We start from the raw sequence: 15,455 nt of genomic DNA, 5'->3' as shown, positions 1-15,455 counted from the left end.
TCTTCCCCCATTGCAGTAAATTTGTCTCCATTGGCTTTGTTAAGAAGCTCCACATGTTCTAAGGATAAGATTTTATTGATGGTGTACACTGGAGGCAGCTGAGATGGAATGGTGCGGAGATGAGGTGGTATAGATGGAAAGTGGGCAGAGACTACTTCATCTCCTGGAGAGAAATCTTCTGTAGGGATTTTCTTGTTTCTCCATCCCCTTGGGGCCTTTTTCCTTGTGTTCCTTGATGTCACTTTGCTCCTTGTGGTTTCTTCTTTTAGGAGGGTTTTGTTGCTTGTCTCATATGACTCTAGTGGGTCTAGTTCCTCTTGGATTACACTTGGCTGTTGCTCCTTCTGATCATATTGGTTGTCACCAATGGGGATTTTCAGGTGTGGTGCTTGTGTTCCCATGTTTGTCTCTTCTATCAGCCCCTTATTGTGATCTTCCTCTGACTCTTTGTTATCATGATCTGCTTCTTGTGAGGGTTTAAAAATGTTGAAGGTGAGCAGTTCATCGTGTATCCTTAATATTAGCTCTCCTCGCTCCACATCTATAAGTGCCCTGGTTGTGGCTAAAAATGGCCTCCCCAGAATGATGGGATGGATGGAGTTCTCTTCCATTTCCAGGATAACAAAGTCTGTGGGCAGGAAGTAGTTCCCAACCTTCACTAACACATTCTCAACCACTCCTATGGCCTGTTTTTGAGTTTTGTCAGCCAATTTGATGATTACGTCTGTGGGTGTTAGCTCATTGATTTGAAGCTTTTTCATGAGGGACAGAGGCATCAAGTTGATACTTGCTCACAAGTCACAGAGCCCCTTATCAATCATTGTCTCTCCTATGGCACAGGGAATGTGGAAACTCCCTGGATCCTTCTTCTTTGTAGGTGGCTCTGTTTGAATGAGAGCACTACACTCCCTATTCATCTTTATTGTTTGTCCATCGTTCAATGAACTCTTTTTGGCCAGCAGCTCCTTTATGTACTTGATGTAGGAGGGCATTTGCTGGAGGGCCTTAATGAATGGTATATTTACATCAAGAGATGCAAACATGTCGAGGAATCTTGAATATATTCTCCTTGCTACACCGCCTTTGAGCCTTTGGGGAAAGGGTGCATATGGGTTCAGGGTCCTCCCTTTCTTTAGCTCCTCCCTGTACGTGGGCTAGGGTGCATGGTTTCCTTCTTCATAATTTTTCTTTGGAATATCTCGGGTATGTTCTATTTGTGTGTGTACTTCCTCCACACTCCTCTCATTATTTATAGTGATCATCTTGCATTCTTCCCACCTTACTTTCTTTGTTTCTCCTCTTGGGTTCTTCTCTGTGTCACTTGAGAAACTATCAGTGGGTTTGGAAAATTGTTGAGATAGATATCCCACTTGGGACTCCAGCCTCTTGATGGTTTCCCCTTGTTTGATATTGGCTCGCACTTCATCCTTGAATACTTTGTTGTCTTGGACTTCTTTACATATGTCTTCGAGTAGAATCTTAATTTTGGAGAGCCTATCCTCTGTTGGTGATGGTGGGTTGAGATTAGGTGGTTAAAAAGGGTGATTAGGTGGGTGTTGATAGGATCTCTATGAGGTATATTGGTGAGTTGCATTATTGTTGGGATTGTGGTTGTGGCATCTCTAGTCTTGGCCTTGGTCTTGTTGATTTTCCCACCCAAAGTTAGGATGATTTCTCCATCTAGAATTGTAAGTTTTGGAGTATGGATTATGGATGTGTCTGGGTGAGTTTCCAATATAATTGGCTTGTTCCCAGTCACCTTCTTCTCCTACATTCATTCCTTCTTGAGCTGGTGATAAGGTGATGACTGCTGTGACTTGGTTTTCTTCTACCTTCTTGGTAAGATCTGCTAGCTGCTTGGTGATCATCTTATTTTGAGCCAGCAATGCATCCATGTGGTTCAGCTCCATTATTTTTCGAGTGTTACTTCTTTCAGAAGCATAGAAGTAGTCATTCTCAGTGATAGTCTCAATGACATCTATGGCTTCTTCAATGGTTTTCTTCTTGTTCAGAGAGCCTCTTGATGAATGGTCTACAGCCTTCTTTGACTCATAAGAAAGACCTTCATAGAAAATGTGAAGTTGAACCCATTCATTGAATATGTTTGGTGGGCATCTTCTTGTTAAGTCCTTAAACCTCTTCCATGCATCATAGAGAGTTTCCCCATCTTATTGCCTGAAAGTTTGCACCTCAGCTCTCATCCTGTTAATTTTTTGAGGAGGGTAGAATCTTGCCAAAAATTTGTTCACCACATCTTCACAATTTGTTAAGCTTTCCTTCGGAAAGAATTCCAGCCACTTAGATGCTTTGTCCTTGAGTGAAAAGGGGAACAAAAGCAATCTATAGACATTTGGATGAACACCATTAGACTTCACAGTGTCACATATTCTCAGGAAGGTGGTTAGATGTTGATTGGGGTCTTCTTGGGCACTTCCTCCAAATGAACAGTTATTCTGGACAAGAGTGATGAGCTGGGGTTTTATTTCAAAATTGTTGGCATGTATGTTGGGCTTTTGGATGCTACTTCCACAGTTTCCTGAGTTTCCTGGGTTTGGTTTGATGTAAGAGCCTAGAACTCTCCTTTCTTACCCAGCATGATTCACAGGACCTTCTCTGGCATGGTTATGAGCTTCTCCTTCATGGTTGTTTTCCAAGTTCTCCTCTATGTTTGTTTCAAAGTACTCTTCCTCTTCCTCAGCACCAACAACTCCTTTTCCTCTTGCTTCCCTCCTTAATCTACGGAGGGTCCTCTCAGGTTCTGAATCAAAGGAAGTTGAAGCTCCGCTTCTTCTCCCTGTCATACAACTAACAGAGCACATAGCAGGGAATAAAATGAAGAGGTTATTCTTGTTAGAGTGGCTGTTAGTGTGAGTGGTGCAAATTATCAAACAGTTAGTGGGTTAGCGAGTAGAATTATAGATAATAACAAAGAAAAAAAGAAAATGACAAGGGGTGAGGGGACGAGGAAGAAACTAAATAAACTGAAGGTAAATTATTAGATAAAATAAACAAACAAGAGAAAAAAATTCTTAATCTAGTGAACTTCCAACTTAATCATTGTTGATACAAAATCAATCATTGGCAACGGCGCCATAAACTTGATGCACGAAAACTTGTCTCTCAACAAATTTCCTTTTGACAAGTATATCGAATTTTCGTCAAGTAAAAACTCACAATAGAGTGAGGTCGAATCCCACAGGGATTGATTGGTCAAGCAACTTTAGTTGAAAGAGTAAGCTAGTTGAGCTAAACAGAATGTAGTTGAGAATTACAGAAAATTAAATGGCGGAAAAGTAAATTGCAGAAAATAAAGTGCAGAATCTTAAATGGGGATTTGGGAAGATGAACATGGAAATAAATGGCAGAAAGTAAAGAGAATGGGTAAGATCAAAGATGGGGAATTCATTGGGCTTAGGAGATGTTGTATACTCCGGATCAAGTTCATTCTCATCTCTTCCTCAATCAATGCATTCATTGATCTCCTTGGCAATCTTAAGTGATTGGATCCCAATTTGTTGGCAATCCAATCTCTCTAAGCTTGAACAATTATCCAATTCCTTGATTTAAGTGCTCATAGGAAGAGATGAAGTATGGTCACTGATTATACCACATGTATTTCCAAATCAAAGTGTTGGGAGGATTACATGTCACTATATCCGCCCAAACCCCAATTTGGTCCAACATGAGAAAGTATTTCTAGCATGATCTCCTCATCCCTTTTCCAAGGCTCAGAGGAGATCCAATTATGGAGAGTTTCTTTTCCAAGACAACTAACCAATTGAATTAAGATCGAAAGCTTTCTAGTAAATCAAGAGAAAAGAAAGAGGAAGAAGAATAAAAACTATAATTGATCCATCAAATTATAATAGAGCTCCCTAACCCAATGAAAGGGGTTTAGTTGTTCATAGCTCTGGGAATGGAAAATGGTAGTAAAGAATTCATGCAGAAAAGTAAATAGACAGAGGGTAGTTCTCCAAAGTGCCAAGCTTTTTTATAGTTCAAAACTACTCCTATATATACTACTCTTCTTGATCTTCTAGTGAGTTCTTCAAGTCTTAGATGTGGGCCTTAGATCTTGAGTTGAAGCAGTTACAATCATCGATGGGCTCAACTTGCAGAAAAGTGTGAGTTAGGCATGGGCATTAGATAGGACGTTAGTGGTGTTAACGTTAAGTGAAAATGTGGGTTCGAGAACGTTAGTGGCAATCACCTTTTTCACTAACGTTCCGACCCAAAATGGTCCACATTAACTTCAACGTTAGTGGCACTAACGTGACCACTAATGTTGCCTCATGGTTCTTTGCAAACGTTATTGGGAATCACCTTTTCCAATAACATTGCATTGGTTGGCTCATCAATCTTAGCTCCACGTTAACTTTCACGTTAGTGGTCTTAACGTGACCACTAACATGGGCAATACTAGCTTGATCCAACGTTAGTGACAAAGGTGAGTGTCACTAATGTTGGCATTGTTCCTCCCTTTCATGTTAGAGTTCACGTTAACTAAGTTAACGTGACTCTTAACGTGGCCAATTGCCAATTTGGAGCGTTAGTGGTATTGACTTTTACCACTAACGCTGGAGCCCCCTTTTTCTCCACGTTAACTACCACGTTAATGTAGTTAACGTGGCAATTAACATTGGCTATGATGGCTTCGAAGACATTATTGGCGATCACTTTTCTCATTAACGTTGCAAGCTCATTCCCATTCCACGTTAGTGGTCACGTTAATTAGATTAACGTGGCTACTAATGTGGTTCTTCCTTGCTTCCTTTGTCCTGAAATCAAGCAAATAAAGTGCATCAAAGTTCTAGTCCAAGTCATGAGATTATGCATCATCAATTTGTCATTCAATCCTTGCATAATCCTTATGAAATCATGTAAAATTCACAATAGTTGCTTGAATCAAGGTGTAAATGTAATTTTCATCCAAAACTTGCTTATTTCCTAAGAAAATGCATGAAACTACCCTAAAATGGTAAAGAAAAGGTCAGTGAAACTGGCCTAGATGCCCTGGCATCAAGGATTTTATTCCTTTAGGCCCTCCTATCCACTGATGCTTAAAGACTTGAGAACCTTTTATACCTTTGCCTTTTGGTTTAAAGGGTTATTGGCTTTTTGCTCTTGCCTTTTGGTTTAAAGAGCAATTGGCTTTTTCTGCTTGCTTTTTCTTTTTCTTTCTATTTTTTCGTCACTTTTTTTTTCATGCAAGCATTTTTTTTGCTAGTTTTTCTTGCTTCAAGAATCAAATTTTGGATTTTTCAGATCATCAATAATATTTTTCCTTTTTCTTCATTCTTTCAAGAGCTAGCATCATAAAGTTCAACTTCAAATATGCACTATTTATTCATGCATTCAGAAACTAAAGCAATGCCACCACATCAAAATAATTTAACTATTTTTTATTGGAAAAATCGAAAATTTATGCATCTTTATTTCTTCTAATAAATCTACTATTTTATTCATGTTTAGTGATGGTAAGAGAAATAATTTATAGCTAATTAAAAAAATAAAAATTAATTAATTAATTACTACTAATATTTATGTAATCCTAAAAAAACTAAAGACATAATAAAATACAAAATAAAAAACTTAATTACTACTAGTGATCATGCAACTCTAAATTAGGATGGAAAAACTTAAGACAGAAGAATAGGAATTAGAATAGCCACAGAGTTGAAACTCAAGAACCTTCAGTTTGGGGGATGTTTTCTTCAGGATGTGGGACACATGGCTCTTTAACTTGAGGTGCACTATGCTCTTTAGGGGAGAGCTTCTGGCGCTTCAACTCCTCAATTTCACACCCCTACTTCTCTTGCACCTTGATCAGTTTGAAAATCATGTTAGTCTGATCTTTCTGCTCTTCTCTGAGCTGATCCAACGTGCTCTGTAAGTGAATTAATGACGCCTTCAGCTGTTCCCAGTATTCCAATAGAAGGATCTCTTGGGAATGTTCGGGTTCCTTCCTCTTTAGGTTATCATCTTCTATCTTGGAACTCTCCATCACCTGCTTGGTGATTGGTTTTTCCACTGGAATAAAGTTATCCACTTGGATCAGAACCTTAGCCTCTTGACATAGGTGAAAGATGAGATTTGGATAAGCTAGCATGGCCCGAGTGGAATCTCTATTTGATAGCTTGTAAATTTTATAGGGGATTATTTGGTGGACTTCCACCTCATTTCCCATTATGATGCAGTGAATCATTACTGCTCTTTCAATATTGACTTCAAAGCGGTTACTTGTGGGGAGTATAGAATGCCCAATGAAGTCTAGCCATCCTCTAGCAACAGACTTGAGGTTCGCTCTTTTCAGTTGGCATGGCTCCCCTTTGATGTTTTTAATCCATTGGGTTCCAGGAAGATATATGTCCTCTAGGACTTGATCCAGCTTTTGGTTGGCTACAACCCTTTTGTTGTATGACTCACGGTCATCCCTTTGTATGAAGACCTCTCTCACCCTGTCCAGGTGAAAGTACATGATCTTCCCTTTGACCATGGTGCGAAAGGTATGGATGGCTATTCGATCCTTCTTTTGCTTATCTGTCATCCACAGATTTACATAGAATTCCCGGATCATGTTGTATCCAACATTTAATTCGGAATTACTTAGAATCTCCTAGCCTCTCCTTCGAATCTGCTCTTGGATCTCCGGGTATTCTTCTTCTCCAAGGTTGAATCCCACTTCAGGGATTACTGGCTTTATGCTCATTATCTTATGATAATGTTCCTCATGTTGCTTGGTGAAGAATCGAACAGGTTTGAAAACAACTGTTGAGTTGTCTTCTTTCTTGTTCTTTGGGGCGGTCTTGCCACTTCTTAGAGCCATGGGATTGAATTCTTGATGAGAAAATAGGACTCCTGGCACACTAAACTTAAAAATTTACTCGTCCTCGAGCAAAAAGTTAGAAAAGAAGTAGAAAAGAGAATAGAAGTGGGAAAGAGGGGAGAATTTGAATGAGAGGTGGTGAATGAGGGAGAGAGACACGACACACATATAAATAGGGAAGGGGGGATTTTTGAAAATAATCATGAATAAAAGATAAAGATTTTTGAAAAAAAGGAAAAAAAAGATAAGTTGTTAAATTTAAAAGATAAGAAAAGATCTAAAGATGATAGAAAAGGCATTAAAGACAAGATATGGAGTATGAAAAGGATTTGAAAGGTTAATAAAAGATATGAAAAAGATAAGAAAAGATTTTGAAAGATTTTGAAAATAAGTTGGAAAAGATATTAAATTTTAAAATGGATTTGAAACAATTTTGAAAAAAATGTTTTAATTTTGAAATTAGATTGAAATTAAATTGGATGAAGATGAGTTGAACCAAGATGAGTTTGAAAAATTGAGGTTATCTCCATGCTGTCAGGCTAGCGTTTAAACGCCCAGAATGCTAGCATTCTGGCAATTAACACCAGAGTAGAGCTCCCTCTTGGGCATTAAACGCCAGGCATATACTCCCTTATGGGCGTTAAACGCCCAGCCAGGGCCTCCTGGCTAGCGTTTAACGCCAGGATGATGCTCCCTTCAGCGCATTTGAACGCCCAATTGCCACCCTATTCTGCTTGCTATTTTGCATCATTTTGTCTCTGTTTAAGCACTGTACATGATCACTAACATTAAAATTAACTTAAAACATAATCAAAAACTAATTAAAAAGAAAATTAATTAAAACGGAAACAACTAGAAAATCAATAAAGTATGAGTGATTATTGAGTTACCTCCCAACAAGTGCTTCTTTAATGTCTTTAGTTGGACTTCACTGTACTTAACTTAGTAGCAATGTTGAGCCTCTTGGATCTATATCTCCTTCAAGGTAATGCTTAATTCTTTGTCCATTGACAGTGAACCTTCTTTTTTTAACTTGAAGCTCTATGTGCCCGTAAGGTGATACATTAGTAATAACAAACGGTCCTGTCCAACGGGATTTGAGTTTCCCAAGGAACACTTTGAGTCTTGAGTTGAAGAGCAGGACTTTTTTGTCCTGGTTCAAAGACTCTGGAAGATAACTTCCTGTCATCCCACCTTTTTGCCTTTTTCTTATAGATTTTTGCATTTTCAAATGCATTTAGGCAGAATTCGTCCAACTCATTTAGTTGGAGCAGCTGCTTCTCCCCTGCTGCTTTAGCATTAAGGTTGAGGAATCTAGTAGCCCAATAGGCTTTATGTTCTAGTTCCACTGGCAAATGAGAGGACTTCTCATATACCAACTGATATGGTGAAGTTTCAATGTGGGTTTTGAAAGCTGTTCTGTATGCCCACAGAGCATCATCAAGCTTTCTAGCCCAATCCTTTCTAGAGGCACTTACTGTCCTTTCTAGGATTCGCTTTAGTTCTCTATTTGAGACTTCAGCTTGCCCATTTGTTTGGGGATGATACGGTGTTGCTACTTTATGGCAAACTCCATAATGGAATAAGACAGAATCCAGCTGTCTGTTGCAGAAATGAGTTCCTCCATCACTGATTAGTGTCATAGGAACACCAAATTTGTTGAAGATGTTCTTTTGGAGGAACTTCATTACTACTATTGTGTCATTGGTGGGTGTTGCTATTGTTTCAACCCATTTAGACACATAATCTACTGCCACAAGGATGTAGATGTTTGAGTATGAAGGCGGGAATGGTCCCATGAAATCTATGCCCCATACATTAAACAACTCAATCTCTAAGATTCCTTGCTGAGGCATGCTGTGACCATTAGGAAGATTGCTAGCCCTCTGGTAACTATCACAGTTACGAATGAACTCTCTAGAATCCTTAAAGAGAGTAGGCCAGTAAAAGCCACTTTGGAGTACCTTAGTGGCTATCCGCTCACTTCCAAAGTATCCTCCATAGTCAGAGCCATGGAAATGCAATAAAATTCTCCATGCCTCTTCTTTAGACACACAGCGTCAGATTATTCCATCCAAGCATCTCTTAAAGAGATATGGCTCATCCTATAGGTAATATTTTGCATCATGCATGAGTTTTCGGGCTTCCTGCCTAGTAAACTCCTTGGGAATGAACCATATATCCTTGTAGTTTGCAATGTCTGCAAACCAAGGTACTATTCGGATGGCATAGAGTTGCTCATATGGAAAGGATTCAGATATGTCAGTGGAGGGAGAAAAAGTCCTTGCTAATAGCTCAATCCGGGACAAGTAATCAGCCACCTGATTTTCTGTCCCTTTTTCGTCTCTAATTTCTATATCAAGCTCTTGCAGGAGTAATACCTATCTTATAAGTCTGGGTTTAGAATCCTGCTTAGTGAGTAGATACTTTAGAGTAGCATGGTCAGTATAAATAATGACCTTAGATCCTTGATAAACCACTATTTTATGGTTTATCATGTGCTTAATTGAGTGGTCTTTATCAATTCTTTGCACACTTATTCATACAATTTGCATAGTTTTACAAGTCCTTTTCAATTTTGTTCTATGGTTGAAAACTTGCTTCCTAAGCCCTCAAATTGTGTATTTTTAACCCCCTTTTATACCATTCGATGCCATGATCTGTGTGTTATGTGTTTTTAGGTTTTATAGGGCGGGAATGGCTTAGAGGATGGAAGGGAAGCTTACAAAAATGGAAGGAACACATGAAACTAAGGAGCTGACCAGCAAGAATCGATGCGCACGCATGCATCACGCTCGCGCGCAATTTGGCTCATTCCATATCGACGCGGACGCATACTTCACGCATACGCGTGCCACGCGCAGAAGATTATCGACTCGTACGCGTGATATGTGCCATGTGCAGAATTCACAGAAAATGCTGGGGGCAATTTTGGGCTGAGTTTGGACCCAGTTTTCGGCCTAGAGACACAGACTAGAGCCAGGGGACAGCAGAGACTCAACAGACATACACACATTCTCAAGCTTTTAGTTTTAGTTTTAGTTTTGAGGAATCTGGGAGAGAAATTACTACTTCCTACAGGGTTCTTCACATTTAGAGATTTCTAGTTTTATGCTTTTGAGTTGGATATTGAGAAGAGTTACTACCTCCGTGAAGTTTTTATCATTCTAGTTTGTTTCCTATTCCTTTACTCTTTTTTTATTTCCTACTTACTTTGTTTAGAGTTATATGGATACCTTCGATTTTGGAATTAATTAATGCAAGTATACTTTTCTATTTAATTTCATTATTTGTTGATTATTTTTAATTAAGTTTAATTATCATGTCTTCCTCCTACTCTTTTTACATGCATGCAAAAATGGCATCCATGTTAATGGAGTAGGTTCTCAACTTGACTTTGGAGTTGATTAATAGGAGACCCTTAAGCTGGAATACTCAAGAGTTAACTGGTAACTGGAAGTTGTTGGCTGGCTCTCTAGTCACTAACGCTAATTCTTCCCAAGGGAGAGGATTAGGACTTGTGAATAAGAGTTGGCTCAATTACTTGACTTTCCCTTATTCGGTAAGGGTTAACTAAGTAAAAAACAATAACTTGTTACTATTACTCTTGGAAAAATCCAACAAGGATAGAACTTCCGATTAATCTTCTCCTGGTCAAGGCTTTTATTTTAATTATATAAAATCCCTTTTTAATTTCCACTTCTTTAATTTATAATCATTTATTTGCCCATTCCCCAAACTCCAAATTTCATGAAAAACTCTTGACCAATAAATATCACTCTCTTAGCAACTCGTTGGGAGACGACCTGGAAATTTGATGGGCACGGATACCGTCGATAAGGAATTTCACAAGATTTTTTGCATTGTAAGTATTGTCCTCAACTGGCAAATAATTCGCAAATCAAATTTAGAAGGAATTGGTTGTCCCAAGTTCGACCCCAATAAAGTAACTGAAGTATTCAAACCTCGGATCATCTCACAAGGAATGGGAAAACATATGCATCCACATTGGTTAGAATTCCGGGGTTGCAAGTCATAAACAAGAAATTAAACTCGGAATCTTAATACGCAAGTAATCTTGAAATGCAAGAAACTAATTCAAATAACTAAGCAAGAAGTGAGCAATTCCAAACTAGTAAGATAACATCCAATAGAATTTTACTCTAAAACTAAACAAATAACTATAATTAAGACAAAGCAATTAGGATTTTTGGGTTTTCAAATATGAATGATAAAAGCAACTCTTGGCTAAGCATGGGAATTGAGATTGCCATCCTTGTCTACATATCGAATATTGATCATTATGAGGTACCAACCCATTAAGTCTACTTCTCAAAAGCCTTAAGTACGTATTGCCTACTCCTAGGCTTGAAGTACGTTAAATAGGTTTGATCACATCAACCCATAAGTCCTAACCTACCTACTAACTAGATTAGTAGTGGGTTGGTGTCAATGGGTATCAAATTGATCACCTAGGGTTCTCAAATCACTAATTCAATGAGACCCAATGACTCAAGGTCACTCAATTCTTTTAGCTTATGCCAAGAGTAAAGAAAACTACTCCATAATCAAAGGAAACATTTCATCAAACACATGGTAAGCATTACTAAAGGACATATTCAAAATGCAATTAAATTGAAATTAGCAAGTACCCACTAACAATTATCAACATACAATCACTCAAACAACACAATTAACCATGAGAATCATCTATGTAACATTAGCAATTCAAGATTCACAAGATTCATGAGATGGGTATAAGATGACAATTGACAAGAAAACATAAATCTAACACAAGATCTAAACAAAATTATGCTAAGAAATTCAAATTAAGCAATCAAAACTAGTAATTAGCAAGATCCAATTCAGAATTCAACAAGAGAAGATCAAATCAAAGCTAGATCTAGAGAAGAACAAGTATTTCTCTCTCTAAAATAACAAGAACAAAAAACTAGTTAAAAAATTGTGTCTAAGTGTAAAATGATTGATCCCTCCTTTCTCCCCTAGCATCCTTGGGTCTTTTCCATGCAGAAACAGCTTGAATTTGGGCCTCTTCAGCCTTAGAAATCGCCAGGCATGATTTTCTTTAATGAGGTCACGTGCAGCTTGTCGCGCGTACGCGCCATGCGTGCGTGCGCGCCGATTGCTTTTGTGATCCATGCATGCGCGCCACGTACGCGTGCACGCTGGTGTGGATTTTCCTAATCTACGCGGATACGTCCATCCTTGCGCGCCGCTTCCAGCTGTCCACATCCACTCGTGCGCGCCCATGCTGAAATTCCCAAAATCTAAATCTTCGTGTTCCTTCCTCTTATGCATGCTTTCTTTCTCTCTTCTAGGCCATTCTTGCCCTATAAATTCTGAAATCACTCAACAAACACGTCACGGCATCGAATGGTATTAAAAGAGGATCAAAATATAGCATTTTTAAGGGAAAAGAAGCATATTTTCCATCATGGTGCAATATTAGGAAGGGAACACAAAACTATGCAATTCTTGTGAATAAGTGTGAAAAATATTGACAAAACCCCCAAATTCTACACAATATAAACCACAAAATTGGGGTTTATCAAATCTCTCCACACTTAAACCAAGCATGCCCTCATGCTAAAAATAAAAAGACCAAAGATCATAGTAAGAAAGGGTTTATGAAATGTAAATTTCCTAAGTGAATGCATGCAACTAATGTAAAATCATCTATCTACTTGGTCAAGGGTAAATCTATCCTCCAAGAACACATATGAGCATACGGGGTAAAAGTGATATGTAATTCATAAATCCTACCAAATTGAACATTACTATGAAGTGCATATAACTTACTAGATGAACGCTTCTGAAAGCCGAAAACAAGGAGTTGAGCATCGAACCTTCACCAGAAGTGTATCCGCTCTATTCGCTCAAGTGTATAGGGTTCGTCACTCAATCCTCTCCTAATCATGCTTTCCAAGATTTGTCTTTCATCTAACAATCAATAATTACTTAATGCATGCATACAAGTATCATGAGGTCTTATTCATGGGTTGTAACAGGGCTAGGGTGAAGGTAGAGATGCATATGGTCAAGTGAGCTTAAAATTTGAATCCTTGATTAAACTAAGATCCCACTAGACATATAGAACAACCCATACAACTATAATACAATACCTAGCTGCCCTTGCGTTTCACTTTTTCGCATACTCATGCATTCTTTTCAATTCACATCCCATATGCATTGTTATTATTACTTTGTCTTGGGGTGTTTTTTTTATATTTTTGTTTCTTCTATATTTATTTTTTTTCTATTTCTTTTTCTTACATTCTCATATACACACATAAAATTTTCTTTCTTTTTGGTCCCCTTTTTTTCTTGGGGTTTTATGTATAAAAGTTTCAATACATATGGCTCAATCATTCAATACATGAGTATCTTCCCACTTCCCAAAATTTCCAATTATAATTACAATACACCTCTTTACATCTACCTAAGTTCCTAAGCACACCCTCCCTTTGAATGATACACCCCTCCACTTACCTAAGCTAATCAAGTATCCAAATCTAGGGACATTCATTATTTATCACTTAGGGTTGTTGATGTGCTCTAATTAAGAACAAAGAGGGTTTATCATGGGATCAAAATTGGTTAGCAATGGTAGATAAAAGGGTTAAGGCCGTTTGGGAAAAGTGACTATTGAATTGATGGCCTCAATCATGTAAATGCATTCATACATAAAGTAATGGACATATAGAATCAGACAAAGCAAGGATTACAATCATAGAGAGAGAATAACGCAAACAAGAATGGGAAATGGTGGTTCGAAGACATAACCACACAATAGGCTCAAAACTTACATGCTTGTGTTCTTAGCTCAATCACTATGTTCCAAAATACATTCTTGAAGCAAGTTTTCTGCAAAAAAATTTTCAAAATTGGTAGGGTACCCCAAAACACAGTTTCTTGGGGAAGAAGTTATTATTTGACCAAGCAACTCTATAGAGACTAACTATCATGCAAAGGGTATTTAAAAGCAAGACTAACTACACATGCAATGTACTAACTACTAAGCAAAAGATAAATCCATGGGTGTTGAAAGGAAGAGATTGTTACCCATGGAGATCAGTCGAACGACCTCCCCACACTTAGAATTTAGCACGGTCCTCCGTGCTACCAACAATGTACAAAGGATGGTTGGGACCGGAACCTTCACTATCCCCTTCAGCAGAGCTCCCATCACTTGGGTTTGAGGTGGATGTGAATATTTCAGGTTCCTCCATGCTAGGGGTAACACAACACAGAAACTTCTTGATGTAAGTGTATTGGCGTTGGTTGCACTGCTCATATCTATCAATCTTCCGGTGTAGATCTTCTATCCTTTGATGGGTGGATCTTTGCCGCGGTGGTGATGATGAGGTGGAAGGAATAATAGATGGAAGGGATATGTTAAGGCTTGGGTTGTTCATGGGAAGATGTAAGTATTTTCCGCTTGGGACCACATCGCCCTTAGCCAGAATTATAGCCTTCGTGTCCATGGCTTCCCAAGGAACACCCGCAGTAGCAACTAAATCAGATACCAATGCTGGAAATGGCAAATTGCCTCGGGCGTGGAGTTGACCCATCACTTGCTTGACAAGAAGCGGAATGTTCACTGGTCTCTCCGTGAGAACACACCAGACAAGCAAAGCGAGATCCGCCGTGAAGGACAACTTGTGGGTGCTAGGTAGCACATAGTGAGATAAGATCTGGACCCAAGCTCTAGCTTCTACAGTGAGGAAACATGTGTCAATGCGCTTGGGCCTCATCCAGAGTCAACCATGGGTCCAAAATGCCTCTGGTTCAGCAATGACTCGGAGGACGAGTCCTAGTCAAATCTAAACTTTTCTCACTGACGTAAGACCTCTTGGTAGTGGTGCACGAAATTATGATTCATTCTTTTCTAACTCGAAACAATCCCCGGTAATGGCTCCAAAAACTTGGTGCTCAATATCACGGTGTCTAAAATTCAATTCACAACTCCGCACAACTAACCAGCAAGTGCACTGGGTCGTCCAAGTAATACCTTACGTGAGTAAAGGTCGATCCCACGGAGATTGTTGGTATGAAGCAGCTATGGTCACCTTGTAAATCTCAGTCAGGCGGATTCAAATGTATTTGGATTAGATATTTAAAAGATAAATAAAAAGGATAGAAATACTTATGTAAATTAATGGTGGGAATTTCAGATAAGCGTATGGAGATACTGTGCCCTTTCTTTTTCTACTTTTCTACTTCTTCCTTCAATCCTTCTTACTCCTTTCCATGGCAAGCTGTATGTAGGGCATCACCATTGTCAATGGCTACATCCCATCCTCTTAGTGAAAAAGGTCCAAATGCTCTGTCACAGCACGGCTAATCATCTGTCGGTTCTCAATCAGGTTGGAATAGAATCCCTTGATTCTTTTGCGTCTGTCACTAACGCCCAGCCTTCAGGAGTTTGAAGCTTATCACAGTCATTCAATCCCGAAATCCTACTCGGAATACCACAGACAAGGTTTAGACTTTCCGGATTCTCATGAATGCCGCTATCAATTCTAGCTTATACCACGAAGATTCTGATTAAGGAATCCAAGAGATATGCGCCCGGTCTAAGGTAGAACGGAAGTGGTTGTCAATCACG

General features: G+C 38.8%; 1 non-coding gene across 1 annotated transcript; it reads left to right on the top strand.

Annotated features, from left to right (window-relative positions):
- The first annotated feature begins 2,097 nt into the window (after window positions 1–2,097).
- On the top strand, window positions 2,098–2,204 carry LOC127743161 (small nucleolar RNA R71). The gene has a single exon (XR_008004497.1). It is a non-coding gene; the product is annotated as a small nucleolar RNA R71 (small nucleolar RNA).
- Window positions 2,205–15,455: the final 13,251 nt, after the last annotated feature.

This window comes from Arachis duranensis, chromosome 1 (genome assembly GCF_000817695.3).
Source record: "Arachis duranensis cultivar V14167 chromosome 1, aradu.V14167.gnm2.J7QH, whole genome shotgun sequence".
NCBI lineage: Eukaryota > Viridiplantae > Streptophyta > Magnoliopsida > Fabales > Fabaceae > Arachis > Arachis duranensis.
Note: the sequence above shows the minus strand (reverse complement) of the source record. Positions and strands in the feature narration are given on the sequence as shown.